The 24,582-nt window shown below is 49.5% G+C and overlaps 1 long non-coding RNA gene across 1 annotated transcript; it reads left to right on the forward strand.

Annotated features, from left to right (window-relative positions):
- Positions 1-238: 238 nt before the first annotated feature.
- On the forward strand, positions 239-24,368 carry LOC119953765. Its single transcript, XR_005458096.1, has 3 exons — positions 239-620; positions 17,438-17,538; positions 21,348-24,368. It is a non-coding gene; the product is annotated as an uncharacterized LOC119953765 (long non-coding RNA).
- The last annotated feature ends 214 nt before the right edge of the window (positions 24,369-24,582 follow it).

A 24,582-nucleotide genomic window follows, 5' to 3' on the forward strand; every position in this document is an offset into this window, starting at 1 on the left:
TGTCATTTCACAACCATTTAAGAATTAGCTACCTCGAGGGAATGATCTGGCAGTATGGGGAAAAGGCAATTCAAGGGGGATGAAACCCCTTGCTCAAATGCGATAAAGCTATAATTTGGCCAAACAATGATCTGTTCAGTGCTGGTAAATTGTCCAATCAAATATTTTCAATCGGCTGCGCTTCCTTCTTTAACAGCTTCATTCCTCAACAGAACCCGGACTTTCCAAAACAAAACGCTTGTTCTTTCATCAACAGATACTTTTTTAAACTTCGGGAACCCTTACGGCACTCGTTTTTTTTTTTTGCTCGTGATTTGCAGGGGGACACGGCTAACGAATTATCTTTATTTTCCGCTTTTGTGCAGCTTTTCCACTTTGATTTCATGTTTGCCCATCTCCCTTTCTGAAACACCGAACAGCATTCCCTTTTCATCAATGGCTCGAAAATAAAAACACAATGAATTGTCAGATGAAGGAAGGGCCACAGCTCGAAGCTTGTGCCAGCTTCAGGCAAACAAAGGGCTGTTTTCAAACATTATGTGAAGACTGTTTCCATTCTCAGCGTCAATGACCCAGATTGTCTTTTTTCCAATGGAATGTGGTGCCTTTTGTCATTCCTGGTAAGTTTTTATTTCCTTTTTTTAACCACACTGCATTTAACGTGTGTGTATATTGTATATTTTTTTAAAAACAGCCATTACTGACATTTTGCCTTGTCAAATATGTCTGCAAAGCCCTCATGTTGAATATTTTCCTTTATTAACAGTTTATAATTTAACCAACTACACTTTACGTGTTAGAGTGTTGAACAAATACTGCTTGAATGTTGTGTGCTGTGGTCCAGGGACTCCCTGCTGGGAGCATCTCCTTAATACAAACAATACGACACATTTATACAGGCCTGACCGCACTGACCCTCAAAAGTTTGTTCCCTCCATTCGGACTCTTGGGCCCTTTCATTCCACTGAATAGGACACAAAGCTTCTGTCTCAACTACAGTCTCTTCCAAAAGCAATAGACAAACCCTGACCTACACACGTAAAGAAATTACAGAATTTGCATTTTTAAACCCATTTTCTCTCTCGTATTTTAACATTTTCCCTAAATTCCATTGAAGATGGAGTTTCTGCTTGTTGGTCACCCTGTATCACTCTGATTGAGTTTTGTGTCCATGTACGCTGAAGGCTTCCTGCTGATAGTAAAAGACTCTTTCTCACTGCAGTGTTCTGTTTCACCCAAAATTAAAGATGTAACACCCATTTTGTCGCCCCAAATAGCCTGGGATCCCTTTCTTTTAAATTCCTAAGTCTGTTTGACACAATGATCCTATTTACACATACGCTGGAGTTGGCGTTCATTTCTTATTTCCTGTTTCTTTTTCGGAACTCAGAATTAAGAAAAAAAACTAAATGAATGGTATGTGCTGTTATAGCTTCTATTTTCTATTTGCTATATTGCATGTGAACTGTTTGTCTGTTGTAAACACTGCCATCAAAGCCTTGTTTGGAGAAGGGGCTGATCAAACAGATGACATTCAACAGTCACGTTTTAAAAAAATTGTAATCAGATATTTTCATGAGGTATTTGAGGGGGTTTTGTTGCTTATATCAAATACAAAATTAAAATACATGTACTGCACACAATCTCACGACTACTAGATTTCCTTTTTTAAAAATAACCTGGAAAAGACATGCTTTTTAATTTATCTTTAAACAAAGAAGGAATATTTACTAAAACTCTACAGATTAAACGCACATGTTAAATGTTTGCTACAGAGTCCTAATCTTGTAAGGCAACCCAGAGGAGTCAAAAAGGTCTGAACCATGTCTCTGCATGGACTGTGTATCTGGCTGTTACAAACATTTCAATCCAAATCCCACTGGAAGCAACATTTTGATTATTTCCAAGATCTAATGTCAAGTCTGCTCATTATATTATGTTTTATTTTCTTTGGTGGCAGGTGTGTCTCAATCATGCATATATCATGCTAGAAATCTGGAGAGCCAATACTCCATGGATTTAGCATTCATTTCACAATGTCTGCCTCACAGAAAGCCGGAACCTAATTCGAAAATTCAGAAAATGTCCACTCAATTCCCAAAGCAGTCACGCTTCAGACTTGGCATTTAACTCTTTCATGGAACAGTTCCACTTGTGCCCTGTATTCTTCCAAAAGCTTGATCAAACAGGATGCATTTCCGCACAGGAAATATGCTAGAGGTTGTGGAAAATGCTCTCCCTCGTACCGGAGTCAACAAAGTTCAAAGTCCAAATACATGCAGGTTAGGTGGATTGGCCATGTTAAATTGTCTCTTCGTGCAGGTTAGGTGCAGTCTTGGGGATAGGGTGGGGGAAGTGGGCCTGGCTAGGGGTGCTCTTTCAGATTCAGAACCGATGGGCCGAAAGGCCTCCTTTCTGCATTGTAAGGATTCTGTGGACAATGTGGAGCAAATTGGCGATAGAGAGGGAAACAGATGGTGGGTACCAGGTCCTGAGAAATGTAGTAGGTGGGAGAAGTTCAAGGTTCATTCCTGAAATGTTATATCACTATCCGTATATGCTGTTGTCTTATTTTACAATATTATTTTGTATATTGTTTGAGGATTCCGTTCTGTGATGGCACAATACATACACTGGCACTTCCAATTGTTAACAAGGGGTTATTGATGAAAGGCAGAGGCAGTAAGATAACAAGCACAGAACTCAATATAACTGGGGCAGGATTCTCCAATTACGTGGGCGAATCACTCCAGACTTTCCTGAAGAAAGTCCAGAATGATTCTCCTACCTGGCGGTGGATAGCAGGGCCCCGGAGTCGTCCTCACAGCTCTAGCTGCTGATACGGGGCCCTGCACATCCATTTGGGGGTCCAAGCATGCACGCAGTGGGCGGTATGTTTTGGCTGCCCCGCGCAAAATGGCGGACCCACACCGCGGACCGGCACCAAGAAGATAGGCCGCCCAGAGATCGTGCGTGCTCACGGATCGGTGTCTCCCAATCGGTAGCCTGGCCGTCCTGGAGGCCCCCCCACCTCGGTGAAGGATCTCCCTGCCCCCAACCAGGGTGGCCATGGACTGAGCCCGCAGCTGCCATGCCGAGTTGCCGACTGGCGGCACCATGAGAGAACTACACCGTTGGGAACTTGGCCAGCTGCAGTCGGTGAATCACCACGGGTCCTCTTTCAATGGCCCCCGACTGGTGCCATGTCGTCCGCGCGCGTGCGATTGGTGGTGATTCCCTGGGGACCGGAGAATCGCGGGAGCGGCGTTGGACCCGATCTCAGGTTTGACGCCCATTTTCCACCCCCACGCCGATGGCAGTTTTGGCACAGAGGCTTAGAGAATCCCGCCCCTGGTCTTTACTCTTCAGTTCCCTGATCCATACTGCCTGGGCTCCTGTTCACAGGGCCCCATGCAAACTCCCCATTGGCTGGGGTGCACGCCCTCCCACATGATTGGCCCCGAGCCAATCACATTGTCAGTGGAGCTCGCTCCCTTAATAGGGCCAAGCTACCATATCCCCCCCCCCCTTTAAGTTCAAGGGACTTCCCCAAAACTATGTACAAAAGTTACAATTGTTAACAGGGACAGCTGAGGAAAGAAAGCCCATCAAAAAGTCAATTGGTTTGGAACCCTCCTGGTACTCCCGTATCTCCTATGCCCAGCCACAGGCTCAGCGCTCATTTGGCGATCGAGTGGTCCACAGTCGATACCTCCTCAGGCAGGATCACTTCTTATTTTTTTTAAATTTAGAGTACCCAATTCATTTTTTCCAATTAAGGGGCAATTTAGCATGGCCAGTCCACCTATCCTGCACATCTTTGGGTTGTGGGGGCAAAACCAAGGAAACACAGGGAGAATGTGCAAACTCCACACGGACAGTGACCCAAAGCCAGATCGAACATCCGTGAGGCACCATTGCAGACAGGACCACTTCATCGACAGGCGAATTAGCCTCACCGGCCTCGACAGACGCAGCTGGTTGAACAAAATCGGGAGTCCCTGGCTCCTCTTGACTGAACCAAGTTATTACAGGAGTGTGCAAGTGCTCACTGGACTGGTTGGCTCCATATTTGGCATCACCACTCCTCGACTGCCCAGGTAGTCGATGTCCTTCTTGATGGTGTTCCCTTAACATCAACCACACAAGCCACCGGCCCTGATTCAGCCACAACCCATTATTATAACAAAGGCAAACCAGACCTTCCACCTGGAATGAACTGTCACCTCTTTGCTCTGATCACTGACTCATCTGGGAGGCCTGACGTGCCTCCACCCTCACTGTCAAATTTGAAAATACAAGATCCAACCTGGTTTTCAACCAACAGCCCCTGAGCAGCTCAGCTGGTGTGACCCCTGTGGTGGTTCTATGAGAAGTTGAGTTGTACAACAGCAAAAGATGAACCAACTTCTGGTGAAGTGGTTTATCTGACTGCTGTTTCACGGTATTCTTGAAAGTTTGAATGTCCGTTCAGCCAAACTGTTCGATGTTGGGTGATAGAAGGCTATCTTCATGTGTTGTATGCCATTTACACTGTATATCATTGCTGGTGACGGGGTTACCGTCGTCCGAGATTATTGCCTCAAGAAGTCCATGAATGGCAAACACTGAGTGCAGAGCCTCTACCGTTGCTCCAGAGTTGGGGATCCACATCCCCTGTACTGCCACTTCGAGTGGACATCTACCAGCACCAAAAATATCTTGCCCAGGAATGGCCCGCATAATCCATGTGGACCCTGGTACACAGAAGCACAGTGATTAGCACTGTTGCTTCACAGCGCCAGGAACCCAGGTTCGATTCCTGGCTTGGGTCCCTGTCTGTGCAGCGTCTGCACGTTCTCCCCGTGTCTGCGTGGGTTTCCTCCGGGTGCTCCGGTTTCCTCCCACAGTCCAAAGACGTGCAGGTTAGGTGGACTGGCCATGCTAAATTGCCCTTAGTGGGTTAGATGGGGTTACTGGGTTACAGGAATAGGGTGAAGATGTGGGTTTAGATAGGGTGATCTTTCCATGGGCCGGTGCAGACTCGATGGGCCGAATGGCCTCCTCCTGCACTAGAAATTATATGATCTATGATCTATGTTCAGTGGCACTATGGACTGCTGCTGTTGGTTTTCCTGCAGTGGTGCATTTTGCCTTGCGCGGCAATATGCTTGAATTGCTGCCTTTGGTTGCAGTCGAATTCCCGAACATGGCAGGTCTCCTGGGGATGGTCTCCACCTCAACGTTAGCAGTCCCCCTCGGATTTGGTTTGACACCCGATTCTTTCCCACTCCCTGGGTTCCGGTTCTGTTCCGAGGTCTCTGTCTGGCTTTGAACTGTGCCTGTTGATGCTGCTATAAACCATGTGGCTGCACTGTCCCATACTTGGTTAACTCCCACTTCAACCACGCTTTGAAGCTCAGTGGCACCTTTTGCTGTGCACCCCATCGCCTGAGCTATCTCAATTGTTTTTTCCGACATAATTGGCATCTCCGCCAGCCGCCTCTTCTGGATATTAATGTTATCAATCGCACAAACCAACTGGTTGTGCAACATGTCGCTAATGACAGTCCAAAACTCGCAGTGCTCAGCAAGCTGGTGAAACCTGGTTATGAAAGCTGAGACAGACTCTTCATGGTCCCTCTCCGCAGAGTTAAACGCATAACTTTGGAGGTCAAAAGGGTATAGTTTCCCAATGATCGATATTTCCACTCTTGGTTTTAAATGATTCTGACTCATTGAACCCCATAGAGCCTCTACAGTGCAAAAGGAGGCCATTTGGCCCATCAAGTCTGCACCGACCCTCCAAAAGAGCATTCAACCTAGATTCACTCCCCCTCACACCTCCGTAACCTAGCCTGCACACCCCTGGGCACGGAGGGGCAATTTAGCATGGCCAATGCACCTAACCTGCATATCTTTGGACTCTTGCTGATGCTTTTTGTTTTCTCAACTGCTCCTTCCATCTCCCCCCTCGATTCACAACAGATGTCGGTTGCGATCAAAATCTTTCTTTGCCTCGTCACCAGTGTGACACACACTGCCACTTCCAGTGGGTACAAGGGGTTTATTGATGAAAGGTAAAAACAGTTAGACAGCAGGCACGGAACACTATACAACGGGGGCGGGATTCTCCCGAATCTGCGCGATGGCCCGACGCCGGCGACAAAAACGGCGTGAACCACTCCGGCGTCAGGACGACGGGAAGTTACAGAATTCTCTGCACTTCCGGGAGTTAGGCCGGCGGTGGAGGGGTTGGCGCCGTGCCAGCTGGGGCCGAAGGGACTGCGCGACTTAGCGCATGCGCAGACCAGCCAGCGTATTCTGGCGCATGTGCAAGGGGGGTGTCTTCTTCACGCCGGCCACGGCAGAGCCCTACAGGGGCAGGTGGGGAAGTAAGAAGTGCCCCCCATGGCACAGGCCCTCTTAATTCCCTTAATTACTGTTGTATCTGCAAACTTACTATTTGTGATGCGTGCACCAGAACACCAAGGTGCCTCACCACCTACTGGGGCGCCAGGATTGACCTCTGTCTCCTTGAACACCGGGATCATCCAAGGTTCCTTAGTGCTTCTGCAAAGCACTTGTGGGATTGTGGAATACGGAAAAGATTGGACATAGCATCAGTTCCCACCATGGTAGTGATACTCATTGTCCAGGTTTACCCACATGAAGAGTGGCGAGCAGGGTAAAGGATCATAGGAATGTCAGCCTTTCTGGAATACAGTGTGAAGTAATGCCTTCAGGGGAGAAGGGAAGAACATATTGAGCCCAGACTAGAGGTAAAATGGGTTAAATCCCAACCTCTATATATTTTTTGTTGGCTTCACCCAGCCACTGAATGATGATTCTTCAAAGGTGGACTTTTGCCTTAGTACCTAACGAAAGAAAAGTGGCCCAGGTGGAGAAAAAAAGAAAGACGTCAATTGTACAGTGCTTTTTACATTCTCAGGCTGCCAATGTATTCCACAGTTATTGAAGACAAAATACAGATTTACTCAATATAGTGAACCTCCAATTAATCCCAGTGCCCTCATCCATCATGTTCTCTTCACTCCTTTCCACACTGACTCAATTCACCTGGCATTGCTCATCATATCCACTAATCCTTGAAACATTTATGAAATCACATCAACTCAATGCAAGATGTACTGCTTCTCTCCTTCATTGGCTCCATCTATCACATACCACCCACCAAACCCTGCTAATATCTGCTGAATAGTACTTACATCACCCTGTTCACTCTTGGACCACAACATCATCTACCCTGTGTTGCTCACCGTGGTGTCTAATACAACCTCTGTTTCTGCCGTGTCCCATCCAAACTGCAATCCCAGCCTTCACTGATCCGGTCTTCAGCTGACCGTTCTATCACACACTGGCTACATCATATATGTCAATCCAAAACACATGGGGCGGAATTCTCCGCTCCCGCAATAAATCGGGAAGGCCGTTGTGAACTCGGCCGAGTTTCATGACGGCTCCCCACGGCCCCGTTCACGAGCGATTCAGGCCCCAGAAATGGGCTAGGAGCGGGGCCGCGGGAACTACGTGGGTGATGACGCCAGAAGCGAGTGACGCCCGAATGACAGAAGAATGACGCCGCTCCGCGTCGTAAAAAGGTGCGAGTGATGAAATCAACAGAGGGAGAGAAGATGACGGAGCCATGGAGGGCCGCCCCGAGGTTCGGAGAGACTGACCTCGAGACCCTCCTCGATGAGGTGGAGCGACTGAGGGGCATCATCTGTCCTAGAAGAGGGCATCCCCCCATCCTCTCTCCCCTCACACTCAGCCCACTGGACCCCCCATCCTCTCTCCCCTCACACTCAGCCCACTGGACCCCCCATCCTCTCTCCCCTCACACTCAGCCCACTGGACCCCCCTATCCTCTCTCCCCTCACACTCAGCCCATTGGACCATCCAACGCCCGGCCGAGCGTGTCTAAATAACCCCGTTTTATTCTGTTCCCTAGGGCGTGCTGCCGAACATCCAGGGCCGTCTGCTGCCACACCCAGCCGAACATCCACCACCACCGCACCCAGGGCCGCCTGCTGCCACACCCAGCCGGACATCTGCCACCACCACCGCACCCAGGGCCGCACGCCAGAGGGTGGCAGGAGGTCAGCAAGGAGTGCCATCCTCCCAACCTGAGACCGTCGAGCAGGACACACACATGGCGACACAGTCAGCAGACTCAAATGAGGGAGAAGAAGACATGGGCCGCATGCGCCCTGTGGCCGGATATAACTGGGACGATGACACTGCGGATATAATGACAGACGAGGACCTAGAGCTTGCGGCACTGCTATCTCCCACACCATCCACCATCCCAGAGACACTCCTCTCGGTTGGCCAATTAAGTGATGAGGCTTCTGGGTCACGGTCTGGTGTGCACCACACAGCTGCCGGTACAGCAGGTGGAGGTCGGAGCAGCCGAGGGGCTGGCCTGTCGGAGGGCAGCCTAGGCCCAGCATCCAGCTGGCTCCCATGCGTTTCCCGGGTTCCTGGATTTACTTGACCCACCCACACAGCCGATGCATTTTGAAACCCAGGGACACAATGACGGGATGAGGGCTGCCTTCCAGCAGCTGCAGACGCAGTTAGAGGAGTCAAACCGCGTCCAGGAGCAGAGAGTGGTCCGCTCATGGCAGCCACCCAGGCCGACACCGCACGGGTGGCATCCGCGGTCGAGGCAATGGGGGAAATGGTTTCGGCCATGGGTCAGGTTCTGCAAGGCATTGGGCTTAATGTGCACGCGTCATCCATGGCCCTGGAGAGGGCTGCCCTCTCACAGGCAGCAATGCACCGGGGCCAGAGCCAGCACGACATTGCCGGCACGCTACGGGCCCTGGCACAGTCCCAGCAGGCCATGGCACAGTCCCAGCACGCCATGGCACAGTCCCAGCAGCCCATGGCACAGTCCCAGCACGCCATGGCACAGTCCCAGCAGTCAGTCACGGAGAGCATCGACCGCCTGATACATGTGCTGGATGGCGTCGCACACACACAGGTTGAGGTCACACAGTCCCTGGCGGGAATGTCTCACTCCTTCGACTCCGTCTCAGCGAACCTTCGGACCCTGGTCGATACGGTTGCAGGCCTCCAGGACTGGCAGCGCCAGGTGGCGGTGGGGTGACGGGGCACCTCCCCGCTTGCACCTCTGTCCCACAGTGAGGCCCGGGGGTCACGGGGCTCCCCGAGGGAGGAGGAGGTTCTGGGGCCCGTCCTATTAACTCCATCACGGGACGTCCCTGAACGCTCGGCCTCCCCCCGTCCAATCCCTGGTGCATCGGGTGGGCAGCGGGCAGAGCAGGGTGGCATCACGTCATCCGAAATGCCCGCGGAGCAGCCTGGCCCATCAAGGCCAGGTCGCCCTAGGAAACGGGTGCCGACGGGGAGACATGTCGCAGGTGGTGATTCTCAGCAGTCCACCTCCACTCCTGCTGTATCATCTGGGGATTCACTTAGACGTAGTGGTAGGGCCCGTAAGGCAACGAAGAGGGACACATAGTAAGTTGACACGGGTGAAGGGCACAGTTTAGTTGCAGCGGCTAGGGCATCTACACATACTGAGAACCATTAAACTCACTGTTGCACCTAACTTGTAAGACTGTGTGATTTTTCCGTTGCCACGGGGATCGTGATGGTGAACGAGGGTCGCTGGAGTTGATGAGCGGTGAAACTTCGGGGCCGGGTGTGCAGTTCCTCTCCCCCCCACCTCCTCCCACAGCTACCCCACGCGGGCACGTGATTGAGTGTCCCTGACGAACTCAGCGACCACCAAGATGGATGGTTCAGCTATTGCCATGAGTCAGACTTTGTCTAACGATTCTGAGCTCACAGCTCATCGCAGAGCGGGCAGTCATCATTCCACATGGCACTGATCACACCCGCTGACACAGCCATCAATGTCGTGCCATACAGTCTGGCCCTAGTGGTAAGGCTGATGTAGAACTGGAGCAGTGTACGCAGAGCGGGGGTGTGGGGAGGGGGCGGGGGGGGGGGGGGGGGGGGGGAGTTGTGGGTTGACCGTCTGTGCGACTAGCGATGCAGGTGGTTGTGTTGGTGTTCAGCGGTGACGTCGCGTGTGGCGCGTGAATCTTGCTGCCACCAAGGCGTCGCGTGCCCGCTGTCCTCGCCGGTGCCATCGTGCCGCCTCCTGGAGATTACCAGCACCCGGGTCCTGTCTGCGTGCTGCGCCCGACACTCCACCAACCTCCTCCTCCACCTCCTCCTGCTCCTCCTCCTCCTCCTCCTCCGTGTTGGCACCACTGCCAGTGGCTTCTCCCTCCACCTCCTCCACCAGGGCATCTCCCCTCTGCATCGCTATGTTGTGCAGCGCAGAGCAGACCACGACAATGCGAGCGACCCTCTCAGGCTGGTATTGCAGGGCACCTCCGGAGCGGTCCAGGCACCTGAATCTCATTTTCAGGAGACCAAAGCAGTGCTCCACCACACCCCTGGTTGCTGCATGGGCCTCATTGTCGAGGGTCTCCGTGTTGGTCTGAGGCCTCCGTATGGGCGTCATCAGCCACGACCTCGGTGGATAACCCCTGTCGCCCAGCAACCAGCCCCTCAGCCGGGGGGGGCCGTCCCTCAAATAGAGCAGGGATGAACGACTGCGCAAGAATGTACGCATCGTGCACACTTCCAGGGAACCTAGCACATACGTGCATGATCTTCATGTGGGGGTCGCATGCCACCTGGATATTTATGGAGTATATCCCGCTCCTGTTTGTGAACACCTCCCTGTCGCCTGCAGGCGGGCGCATGGGGACGTGAACACAATCAATGACCCTCTGCACCATCGGTATCCCGGCCATGTTGGCAAATCCACGAGCTCGTGAATCTTGACTTGCTCGGTCCTCGGGAAAGGTGATGTAGCGGGCAGTGATGGCATAGAGGGCGTCGGTCACATCCCGGATGCACCTGTGCAGCGATGCCTGGGTGATCCCGGAGAGGTCCCCGCTCGGAGACTGGAAGGAGCCGGTTGCACAAAAGTTCAGTGCAACCGTCACCTTGACGGCAACCGAGATCGCTTGTCTTCCTCCCGTTCCACGTGGGGCGAGGTGCGCCACGAGGTGACAGATATGTGTCACCGTCTCTCTGCTCAACCAGAGTCTCCTCCTGCAGGTGATGTCCGGCATTGTCTGGAATGAGATCCGGCACGGTACACCCTAGGCCTCGGTCGTCGCCTTTGGCGCCTTGGCTCCACCATCAGTGCCTCCTCCTCCTCCTCCTCACCCCCATGCTGCTCGACGACGGGCCACTCCGCGGCCATTCCCTCTGCTCCCTCAGCTGGCCCTGCATCCACTGTGAGATGTGGCTGTGGACGCTGCTCGATCTCCAACTGCAGTGCAGCGGCCCCAACCACTGCGCTGAACATAGCTGTTCTGTTTGAATACATTTTGCTGACCTACAGAAGGGTGGTGGGGGGCAGAGAAATGACATGTTAGACGGAGGTTAGTCGACACCTTGGCAGCCACCTGCCACGGGATACCTGTGTGTCCCGGTGGGCTGGTCGCGCTGCTGACCCACGGCCAGACTCACGGGCAGCACGGTAGCATTGTGGATAGCACAAATGCTTCACAGCTCCAGGGTCCCAGGTTCAAATCCCGGCTTGGGTCACTGTCTGTGTGGAGTCTGCACGTTCTCCCCGTGTGTGCGTGTGTTTCCACCGGGTGCTCCGGTTTCTTCCCACAGTCCAAAGATGTGCAGGTTAGGTGAATTGGCCATGCTAAATTGCCCTCAGGGTCCAAATTGCCCTTAGTGTTAGGTGGGGTTACTGGGTTATGGGGATAGGGTGGAGGTATGGGCTTGGGTAGGGTGCTCTTTCCAAGAGCCGGTGCAGACTCGATGGGCCGAATGGCCTCCTTCTGCACTGTAAATTCTATGAATGAACCCCTGGTCACTTTCTGTGTCCAACGGGCAGTTAACAACACGTCCTCCTCACCGGTGCGTCAGTGTCCTGTGGCCATAAGCCACAGGGCAACCAGCGGCCGTGTCCTTGTGACCGTCCTGCCATGGCAGGGCGACTGACATGGTGCATCCGGGGGTGGACGACCCACTCCACTCCACTCACTCCCTCTCCCCCCCCCACTTCTCCCTCACTCTCTCCCCCCTCCCACTTCTCCCTCCCTCTCTCACCCCTCCCACTTCTCCCTCCCTCTCTTACCCCTCCTACTTCTCCCTCCTTCTCTCTCCCTCCTCTCCCCCCACTTCTCCCTCCCTCTCTCCCCCCTCCCACTTCTCCCTCCTTCTCTCTACCCCCCTCTCCCCCCCACTTCTCCCTCCCTCTCTCCCCCCCACTTCTCCCTCCCTCCCTCTCTCTCCCCCCTCCCACTTCTCCCTCCCTCTCTCCCCCCCACTTCTCCCTCCCTCCCTCTCTCTCCCCCCTCCCACTTCTCCCTCCCTCTCCCCCTCCCACTTCTCCCTCCCTCTCTCCCCCTCCCACTTCTCCCTCCCTCTCCCCCCTCCCACTTCTCCCTCCCTCTCTCCCCCTCCCACTTCTCCCTCCCTCTCTCCCCCCTCCCACTTCACCCTCCCTCTCTCTCTCCCCCTCCCACTTCTCCCTCCCTCTCTTCCCCCTCCCGCTTCTCCCTCCCTCTCTCCCCCTCCCACTTCTCCCTCCCTCTCTCCCCCTCCCACTTCACCCTCCCTCTCTCTCTCCCCCTCCCACTTCTCCCTCCCTCTCTTCCCCCTCCCGCTTCTCCCTCCCTCTCTCCCCCTCCCACTTCTCCCTCCCTCCTTCTCTCCCCCTCCCACTTCTCCCTCCCACTTCTTCCTCCCTCTCTCCCCCCCCCCACTTCACCCTCCCTCCCTCTCTCTCCCCCCCACTTCTCCCTCCCTCTCTCCCCCCTCCCACTACACATTCCCTCTCTCTCTCCCCCCTCCCACTACACCCTCCCTCTCCCTCTCCCCCCACCCACTGGCCGCTGCGTTCTCGGGGATGCCTTCCCCAGTTTGCGGAGACTCCGGGACGGTCCGCTCACCTCCTCACTGCTCGTCAGCCAGCACGACTGGCTGGCGACTTTTAAAAGCAGGTGTGAATGGCGACACCTTGATATGGCGTCACGACGTCGGGACTTCGGCCCATCCGGGCCGGAGAATAGCGGGGGTGCCGCAGAATCGCAATTTTGGCTCCGTCTGGTGACTCTCCGTGGTTCTGCGCGCGGAACCCGATTACGGACATTTGGCCGGTTGGGAGAATAGCGGGAGCGCGTCGGACCTGCGTCGCGGGAAAAAAACGGCACGGCATGCTATTCTCCGAACCGACGTGACATCGGAGAATCGCGCCCATTAATTCAGCTCTGTTTATCTAGACACCTGCACCAGCATGCCGAATGACAAACCCTCTCTACACAGCTTAAAGAGGGCACCTGATCTCAAAGAGGGCAGAGAATATGTTTTAAGGACACTCTGAAAGACTGATTGAAAATGAGATAAATCGACATCAGTGCATGGGAGAAACCTGCTGTAAATCTTGCTATGTGGCAGCCCCTCACCCAACAAGACACAATACAGTCAGAAACTGACCGCACAAACTGCTGCGGGGAATTATGATGCCTGGCAGGCGTCGTCCTCGTCTCAGGGGACACATAGCAACAACTTTACAATACATCGTCATTAGGATTTCTCGCAGGATGGAAGCAACTCATTCACAAGTAAATATGGACACATTCTTAAATTCTGAAATATAGCTGTCATAACAATACATTTGAAAACTGCTAAAGGTGTGACTGTGAACCTCATTTTTGGCTTTGTCACGGTCAAGAAGTCAAAATTATGGGTGGGATTCTCCTGTACCCGCGGGGCGGGGGGTCCCGGCAGGATGGATTGGCGTGAACCACTCCGGCGTCGGACCGCCCCAAAGGTTAGGAATCCTTCGCAACTTTAGGGTCTAGGCCGGCGCCGGAGTGGTTTGCGCCCCATCGGCCGGCGTGGAAGGCCTTTGGCGCCACGCCAGCCGGGGCCGAAGGGACTCCGCCGGCCGGCGCAGGTCCGCGCACGCACGGAAGCGTCAGCGGCTGCTGACATCATCCCAGCGCATGAGCAGGGGGGTTCACCTATGCATCGGCCATCGCGGAGGCTTACATGGCCGACGCATAGGAAAAGAGTGCCCCCACGGCACAGGCCCACCCGCGGATCGGTGGGCCCTGATCGCGGGCCAGGCCACCGTGGGGGCACCCCCTGGGGCCAGATCGCTCCGCGCCCCCCCCAGGACCCCGGAGCCAGCCCGGTCCGCCAGTCCCACCGGTAAGGGACCTAGTCAAATTTACGCCGGCGGGACTGGCAAAGAACCAGCGGGACTTTGGCCTGCGAGCGGCCGCTGAAAGGCACGGCGCGATTCTCGCCCCGCCGAATCTCCGGTGCTGGAGAATTCGGTGGCCGGCGGGGGCGGGATTCACGCCGCCCCTCGGCGATTCTCCGACCCGGCGGGGGGGGGGTCAGAGAACCCTGAGTGAGAAAATCCCCATTCACAACCATTCTGCACGAAAGGGCAAAACATGGATTTCCATACACTTCATCCTGTCTTATCATTCTGTTTTCTGTTTTGTTAGTGCTACCTCATCAGATTTTCACTAAATTACAGTATTTGCAGCATGTTGAAACACTTCCAACGATGTGCTTAATGCTTTTTTTTGAGTAGTTAAGGTGGGCTCCAATAATCTAAAAAGTTCTTTTCAGGAATGAAATGTAATCCTTTTAGTTTTATTTATATTGGAAATTAGCGATAGAATTTCAGTGTTGTCAAATCTTTCAAATCCAAGCTTCCTTTTAATGCAAGGCCCTCCTTAAAAAAAAAAGGGCAGGTTGAGGCTTGGAAAGCTTGCGTGTATAACTGCACGTACATCTCATCAATAAAGTATTATCCACATCAGATTTGCTAACATCACTTCACTGAATCTAAGTCGAAGCTGGCTGAATCAGAGCAAAATCCAATTCAAGAGCCAAACTGAAAAATTGACAAGAGTCCAAATTTCTATTTTGCTTGTGATAGTGATAAGAAATCCAAGCCATATAAATCTGATAGGGAGCGAGGAGTAACGGTTGCATTGTGACACTTACAATCAAGTTAGAGGCACTGATTGACTTTGTGAGAAGTGCCATAATCCAGATCAGTGATTTGTGTTGACTGTTTCCCATACCCAGCATAAAATAACTTCATTTGTCCTTTTCGATTGTATGAGCGATCTTGGGTTCATTGTATATGCATCTGCGAGGAGCTCGCTGATTTTCACAGCGGGGGCTGGCAGGAAGTTGGTGTCACATCATGGGATTGACGCACCATGAACCTGCCTTATCCCTTCCACCTATGCCCGGCCATTGCACTCCCCTTCCCCGCTATCCCTTCCTCCCTTCCCATGGCCATCCTCCACATAACCTGCACTGCCCCCACCCAGTCTCAAGCATCGGCCGGCATTTAGAGATGATCCCTGAGGAGGGCAATGCAGTGGCAACTCACCCTTAACCGTGGAAGAAGTCTACCCTTAACCGTGGAAGAAAAGCGAATGTTACATTTCTTGCTGGTGGGGAACCTAACTTGGCAGGAGAAATTAATTCGAGCAAGCTGGACTTATTTTTTAAAAATAAATTAATTTTTTCCAATTAAGGGGCAATTTAGCGTGGCCAATCCACCTACCCTGCACATCTTTGGGTTGTGGGGGCGAAACCCACGCAAGCTGGCCTTTTAATGAGCACACATAACTTGCAAAAAAGCTTCCCAATATTGTTCGTTAATCTGCCTTCAAAGTTCCAAGATCTTAATTCCTGAAGTTCATCCCAAGATCACAAAGCTGATTTTTGGCCTCATGGCAAGTTATGTTCCACCGTCCACCAAGTTTCCCACTGCTGGTGGGACCTGAAGATTCCGCCTAATGAGTCCATTGAAGGTGACAAATGGTTTGCAGGATGTAATATGACAACCATTTGACATTGCAGATGAAATATTAACTTCCATTATTACTTTTTCAAACAACTCAGCCACCAATCTTGGTGCCAGTTCCTACACTTTGGTTTCTATCATTACTGCGGTGCTTGTCCATCCTCCACTCCCGCCATCCCAACATTGGTAGCCATTACATCAGTTGCTAAAGCTTTCAGTTTTGAAATTCTCTCCTTCAGGCTCATCTCTCTTTCTCTCTCTCTCCTGATTTGTGACTCCCATTATAACCTACCCCTTTGATCAAGCTATCAGTCAGCCATCCTAACATCGTTTTTGGCTCAGGGCCATTTTCTTTTGTCCGATGACGTTCCTGGGAATGTTCTACTACATTAAAGATCTTGTATAAATTCAGCCTGTCACTGTTGATTGTCATGTTCATGCTGTCAGGCATGAACGGTGGTCTACTCTATTGGCGGACATTGAGACTGGAACCTGACACCTTTTTCACTGTAACATGTAAAAGTGAGTATGTTTTTAAGAAGGATTTCAAAGGTTTTTTTTAAATGAAATGTTAAGCTTTTCAAGTCTGCCATTTATTCACCTTCTTCTTTTGTTTTAGAATTTTCCAACATTATGCCAACCGTTTCCCTTGTTGGGAGGCAGTGGTGTAACGGTATCGTCACTGGACTTGTAATTCAAAGACCCAGGGTAATGCACTGGCAGCCCGTGTACGAATCCCACCTCAGCAGATGGTGCAATTTGAATTGAATAAAATAACCTGGAATTAAAAGTCTAACGTTCAGCTGGTTTAGCTCACTGGGCTAAATCGCTGGCTTTTAAAACGGACCAAGCAGGCCAGCAGCACGGTTCGATTCCCGTACCAGCCTCCCCGGACAGGCGCCGGAATGTGGCGACTAGGGGCTTTTCACAGTAACTTCATTGAAGCCTACTCGTGACAATAAGCAATTTTCATTTTCATTTCATTTCATTTCATGAAATCATTGGGGATTGTCGTAAAACCCATGTGGTTCACTAATGTCCTTTTTAGGGAACATGTGACTCTAGATCCACGCCAATACGGTTGACTCATAAATGCCCCCTTCATGGGCAACAATAATAGTAATAATCTTTAATATTGTCACAAGTAGGCTTACATTAACACTGCAATGAAGTTACTGTGAAAATCCCCTAGTCGCTACATTCTGCCACAGAGGGGGAATTCACAATGTCCGATTCACCTAACCAGCAAGTCTCTCAGGACATGTGGAAGGAAACCGGAGCACCCGGAGGAAACACACACAGCCATGGGAAGATCGTGCCGACTCCGCACAGACAGTGACCCAAGCAGGAAGAGAACCTGAGATCCTGGCACGGTGAAGGAACAGTGCTAACGACTGTGCTACCGTACGGCCCAAGTCTAAACCCTCATCACACACTCTCCTCCCCCAGTCAACCCATCCTCTTACAGTCCTCTCCCCACCCTTCAGACCCGGGAATAAATGCCAGTGATGTCCACATCCCATGAAAGAATTTTTAAAAATCAATATTGGTTAAATCTGCCATATCTTCCAGTGTTGACGACATCTGCCATTCCAATGAATTTTTAATGCTGTACTGCAAAGTTTTGGGGTGAAGGTCGGACGTGGGGGAATGGAAGGAAAAGCCAGAGAAAGGTAGGGCATACAATTGTCTTGTTGACAAAACTGGATTACTGAGCCAAATTGGCACTTATTCTAACCCATTATCACTGTTCACTCTTTATACAGCACTTAGAAGTTAGACAACAAGCACTTTAGCATTTTCTATGCTGGTGTCAGCAGAAGTAATTTATAACATTAGTTAAAATGGCAATATGTTATCTTGTGAATAACAATGCAATTGGGAAGTTATTGATGTTTGTGTAATTGCATTGTTAGCTATGGATCTACAACACCATGTGTACTGACAAAAAAGTATTACCAAATCCCACTTACAGTGCAATTTAACAATGATTCATTTCTAACACATTGCTACTAATGGAGCCACATCAATGTGCTGCCCAACAATAAAAGTGCTGCCGAATAATGAATGTCATGATTTGTGAGTTACTGCATTGTAATTGCGCTCCTTTATGAAATGTTTAGTATACACTTACAAAAGCTGGAATAATGGATTTCTTAGAGATTACAGGTCCCCTGCATCAAAACTGGACGGTGGGAAAATGTGCTCGACATGTGGGAACTTTAATGTGTTGTTTCCATGCAATGACCAAATTTTCATTTTCTATGGAGCAGATTCTGCAAGGCGGAAATAAATATCAACTCCCTCCCTCCTTTAATACATACTCAAAAACAGTCTGCTGCACATTGTTCTCTTTTAAAGGATTACCTAGGTCATTCATTCTGCCAGAGTATATAGAACAAAGTATGTCACTGGTGCCGAATGGAGGGGCATGGTATCTCCAAACCTTAAAACCAGCAAATTAAAATCTCTGGTTAACAAAATTAATGCATGCAGACCAACAAGATTGAACTACATGCGGAGAATACATCTTAACATCTCTTTAACTGGTGAAGCAGATGAGGCCAGTTGGTATGGAAAAGAAGGAAGAAACAAGGCCTCATTGTTGCTGAAACATAACTATGAATAAACTGAAAGGGTTAAATGATCCAGCTGATAATCGCTGCCCGTTATCAAATTGCAAATAATTGTTACAACATTTTATGGTGGCTAGCACCCTTTACCTTACTTTTTGACCTTTTTGCCCACTTCACTGTTTTAATGGTAAAATATAACGTCAAAACAGTGGAATCTAGAGCTGCAGATTTTGTGAAGACTTCACAAAGCTGAGTTTGGATTTCAGTCTTGTCTGTTATTCAAAGCCTGATGACACTCGATGGTCAAATTTCATCAGACTGACCACAAGATGGAGCACTTTAGGCCATCCTAAAACTTGCAGTGTGAAGTGAGGGAGAGCCAAGATGTCAATGTCCATCCTTATCCGTCGTATTTTGAATTTTCTGCACGTAACTGCAAATGAAAAAAGCTCTGTTGGGCGGCCTTCTTGATAATGAGTTAAATGCAGGAATGGCAGACTGACAGGGCAAGATCACTTCAGCTCATAGTGAACATAAACTATAAGGAAACTGCAACACTCAGGGGGACAAGCATAAAAATAAACTTTCAGAACGTTCACAGATTAGATCTAGGACAAAGGACTGTGACTATATTTCTGTTTAGAATATACTTTTACAACAGTTGCGAAAGCTGGGAGAGCCTATTAGTGAAGGCTGCCTCAAGTTTGAACATCATAAAGGGAGGACAAGAGGAGTTTTGATTCTGCCAACTCTGTGGTGGGGGAACCTGAGGACCATCTGAAATGGGTCCACTTTGAGGTCTTGCTAATGATTGAGTTGAGTAGTACAGTGAGTCTTGCCATCAACAAAATCAGAGTGCAAGGACAAAGTGCGGAAGAAACAAAGCGCCGCCCCCGATTTCGCCGTCAAAAGGGATTCTCTGCCTGATCGGCGATTACGAAATCGGCGTCGGGGAATGGAGAATCCTGCCCCAGGTTTGTATGCATACAGGTCCAGGTGAGTGTGTGTGTATGCACTGACGGTGTAAAGGTTAGCTACGTTCCATTTCAGTGGAGGATTTACCCACAAAAATACCCAATTTAGTGAAGCTAAAATTATAGATTTAAACCCAAAATGTGGATACTCCAAATGAAACAAAACACAAGCAGCGGAATTCTCCGTTGGCAGGATCCTCCAGTCTGCCGGCAGCACACCGAGGCTCGCAAGTTTCCTGACGGTGTGGAGTGGCCACAATGGGAAACCCCATTGGCCGGTGCAGGAACGGAGAATCCTGTTGCTGGCGAGAGGGCACTGCTCTGGAAAACGCGACTGGCGGACCAGAAAATCCAGCCCAAGATCTGACTGTATCAAAATGTCTGTCCCTAACATTAACTGAAAAGATTAAACCAGCTATGTGTGGACTGTTATTATCTGTCTTGCATTCAGTGCTATCAAATGTAATGAACAGTATTGACGAGACTGATTATTAAACTCAGTTTTCTCTCTGTGAACTAACAGGTTCATTCAGTACAGTACCGTAAAGAATAAATAGAAGATCCAATGGAACACATTGATGAATATAGATTTTGATTGATCCTATAGAGCTTGGCTAACACTGGCCTGGTAAAGACAACCAGGTCCTATTACAGGATAATTGAGTACAATTAGTGTTGTTTAAATATCTCAGACACAATACTCTGTTGGAGCCATTAGACACTGAAGTAGACAATGAATAAGTAATCATGCCTCAAACAAACAGAAATCATTCCTGTTCGGAGGCTGTGACAAATAGCAATTGTCCTCAATGTTTACAGTGTGTATTTGCTGGAAACGTCTCTCTCTCCAACCTCTTTCCAGAGTTTGTTAATGATGATGACATTCCTCTTAATAAAAAAAAACTTTAAACCTCACTGAATGCAGAGTTCTCTTCCCAAGAGTGTTTGCTCATTCTCCAGTCTAGTGGTTGCACACACCCCCTTCTTTTTTCAGAATATGAATGTAAAATGGCCTACTCACTCAGACCCTCAAGCGACTGAAGTTTATTGGTTTTCACAGGCCCATCTATTAGAATTGCTAACTAGCTAATTCGGATAGGGACAAAAGACATGATGGTAAAACAAAATCGAAGCTTGAATGAAGACTGCTTTTCATCTTTGTGGCTTTCTCTGGAACGATCTTCTGTACTTTCAACTTATCACCTCCCACTGCCCCACACCCCCCAACCCCTAGTAGCTAGTCATTGTCTATTACTCCATCCCTATTAATAGACTGTTTTAGTTTACTGATCATTGACAGCAGCAAAGAAAACCTGCTTCTCTTTGACTATGGGTGGATTTGAATAGACTCTCTGTGATAATACAGGCACTTACGTACAAGTCACTAAAACAAAGCAATTTCTTTTACTGAAATTAGGCTTTTATCTGACTTTCAAAACATCACTAAAAAGGATGCATTTAAAATGTAAGCAGGATTGCAGTGAAGCAAACTTCACACCGACACCATTATTGTAGTGTAAATTAGTTCAATGTGATGCTGGAATAAAGTAGAACAGGAATCTCTGGGGGCTGAAATTTCACTATCCTTTGTTCCTAAATCAAGTTAGGCCTTAACTAAGGGGTTTGCCCAACACAGCGTTGGTATCAATGCATATTGCTTTGTATCAACAATACATTTATGAGTAATTTTCTCACCCCATAATCCTGGCTGGTGAGGGTTCCTGCTTAGGTACACAGGCAAAAGATTACCCCTGCAGTATAAATCTACACTAAAATGTCTCACATTTCATTAAAATGGTCCCAAAAGATAACCAATAAAATGCACCATCACAAAATAATCTGGAAGTAATTGTGGGCGAGAGCAAAATAACTTAATAATTTGAAATGTCTATTACTTTATGATACATTTCAGTGTTCCCTCTTTCCAAGCAGGAGAGAAAGCTGAGACCATTACAATTTCCTGACAGTGAAACAGAGAGTGCAAGATTCTCTGAAGATATCTGTGATGCGACAACAACATATGGGTCGAGATTCTCCAAGCGCATGATGGGTCGGAGAATCGACAGGAAATTCACGCAACGCCACGACACCGGGCCGTCGATTCTCCGGTCGCCGCGGCGCTGGTCGGGGGCCGCGGAAATAGGCCCCCATGGCGATTCTCCTCGGGCAATGGGCCGAACTCCCACCGAGTCCCGCCAGCGTAGTTCAAGCCTAGTACCACCCGGCGGGAGCTCGGACCCGTGGCCGCTGTGGACGTCCTGGTGGGGGGTTAGGGGGATCTGACCCTGAGGGGACCTCCACGGGGTCCAGGCCCCCGATCGGGGCTTCCGATCGGCAGGCGGCCGCGATCTGGAGGGGGCCTACCTGTTTCCGCACTCGCCCACTGTTAGGTCTCCGACATGTTGCTCCACGCTAGCGCAGAGATGCCAACCACGCGCATGTGCCGGCGTAGAGACAGCTGTGGCGGGCATGCGCGGACACACGCCAGACGTGCAGGGCTGCCTTTCGGCGCCGGAGCAGCACGCAGCACTCTGGCGCCGTGCTAGACCCCTAAAAAAGGGAGAATTGCTGGGCCAGGAAGCCCGTCGACGTACACCACTCCGGCGTTTAAGTCGGCGTCATCATTTGGCCAAAAATTTGGCCCATCTGATGATTCCAGCATTTCTACTTGTCCTGCAGATGTATAAAGCTGTAGTGTGACTAGATGCATTACAACAGCTGAATCATGTGAATCTGCAATCGCAGATTTTGTTGTTTCCTTCTTGCCAACAAATCAGCATTCTCTTCTCAGATATATAAATTGTTGTTTTCCCCTCATACTGATATTCTTGCAAAGTGTTCTGATAAATACAAGACAAAAAACTTCGACATGCCTCTTTTTTCAGCAATCATGCACGTTATCTTGTTCTTCCATCGTAGACAGCAAAATGAACTATTACTGGAAGATAAGCAGGACTATTTTTTTTACAAAACCTATGCTTGCTGCAATGCATATATTACCCCATTTTTCTGTCTGATGTGCAGTCACCTCTGTGGAATTAATATCTGACATCTAAAAGCTAGATCACTGAGGTGGACGGGTTTGTGAGAGGGTGTGCGTGGGGGATTCAGGCAGATGGACATAATAGTCAAACTGTACTGTCAGCAGTTTTTTTGTTCAAAGTAAATAACAGATTGAGCAAAGTAACATTTGTGGATATTGGTTTGCTCGGAGTCATATATGGAGTTTGAGCGTATTGCTTCATATTTAATTGCGGGGAGGGTTTTGACAAGTAGCTTCATCAAATCTGTGAGATGCCAAGAACTACCTGTAGCTTTTCAATACAGTGAGGCTATACTATTACAATACGGGTCTGTTTTTCAAAAGCAATTTCAGTCATGCAAATACATTTGCAATCTACATTTTAAGCATATCTGAAAGTTCAGAGAGAAATCTGAAACATCTCAATCCCCAAATGTTATTTTCAAATGACAGATCTTTCTGCTATAATAAGATACAAAATAGCTTTCCACATGTTGGCAACTTGCTGACCTGTAAAGAAAGAATACATTTTTGACACTCGGACTGCAATGTTCGCCCATCAATTCAATCAAGTGAAAACTTGCACAGTATTCGTGGTAATTGGGAGCGATGCTTCCTCTGCATTGCAGGTAAGAACCTGGTCAGCAGTTGCAAGGCCTTTTTCTGTTGCCTTATGTGGCGCAGGCCTGGCCCATTCCTCACCCTGTGCTGTGGCAATCACTTGTACCATTTTCCACTTCATCCGGGGGTTAAAAAAATGGATTGTATTGGAAGGGAGGCGATGTACTAACCTCTAGATAAAGGAGGGAAAAAGTGTGCCCACATCACCCTAATCCTGATGGCCACCTTTGTGTAGCTGCATCAAGCTGTGCATAGATCCTCTGTTCGCAATGTCAGTAGGTGCTGAGGTTCTACCTGTCCCCAATATTGCAAAGGATGGGTCTAGCCACGCTGCCGTGGAACGCTCCAAGTAGTTGAACTGTGCCGTACCGCCTGTGCCCCATGTAAAAATATATGTAGAGAAACCACAAGTCTATCAGGCAGTGATCAGCAGGGAATATCCTTGAGGCCCTTTGGGAAAAGAAAATGGCGGATCCAGGAGAAGACTGTCAAGGTCATTTGGCAGAATGCCTCATTGCCAGAACTTTAAAACAACCACCGAGACCTAGCTTGGCTGGTGGTGAGAAATGCCCCCGGGCCCCCCCCCCGCAACCCCCCTCAGATCTTTCCTACACGTCTAAACTTTCACCACATTTGCATGTTATCCTTGAGGTGACTGTGGTGGGGAAGAGACCATTGTCCACCTCCACGAGTTTGCCTTTGTAAAGATGGTCTGGAAAGAGATGAGGTTGTTTGTGTTGAGGTTCATCCTGAGCAGCTCCGTGACGCAGGACTCAAGGGTGTACCCAGAGATGCAGATCAAGACAGATGTCAGCTGTTGCTGGAGGATCATCAACTGGTGAAAGATGCTCTTTGATCTGCCTGAAACATGTTGATCTTCCGGCGCAATGAGTTGTCCCTGACCGAGTGTCACAGACTGGCATATCCAAAGCCCAGGACTAAGTGCTGAGAGATGTACTAAAGCTTGGTGCAGCCGTTGCAGAGGTGCAATGGGGGAAGTTCGCTGTCTAAGATCTTTCAACCATAGTGAACTGCGGGGAGGGGAATTGAATAGAACCCCCTTGGGCTGTACAACTCACATTGAATGTACACAGTGAATATTACATGTATCACAATTGTATGGAAGCTCTCAGAGTGCAGCTTAATCTATATAGAAACTGAAATACCTTTGTACCATTTGTAATGGCCATTTTTAAATGTCTGTAGCATTTCTTTGATTGTATTAAAGCACCTCAGAGTGCAACATGCTGTAGAGAACCTGAATATTATTGAAGTTTGTGTGACGGCCATTTTGAAATGTTTGTACTGTTCCTTCAGATATTTTACGAATAAAGTGTATTTTACGCTATTGATGTTACAACTTTAGCTGAGCATATTTTGGGTCGTTTGATGGCAGCAGTAAGCGCAAAGACCTTCTGTATAGCGAATTGGTCACTGGATCACAACCAGTTGGGTGCCCTTAGCTCCAATTCAAGACACCTGTAATTAAGATATCAAGATGGCGGTTATTGACACTGACCACTA

Source organism: Scyliorhinus canicula, chromosome 18 (assembly GCF_902713615.1).
Source record: "Scyliorhinus canicula chromosome 18, sScyCan1.1, whole genome shotgun sequence".
Taxonomy (NCBI): Eukaryota; Metazoa; Chordata; class Chondrichthyes; order Carcharhiniformes; family Scyliorhinidae; genus Scyliorhinus; species Scyliorhinus canicula.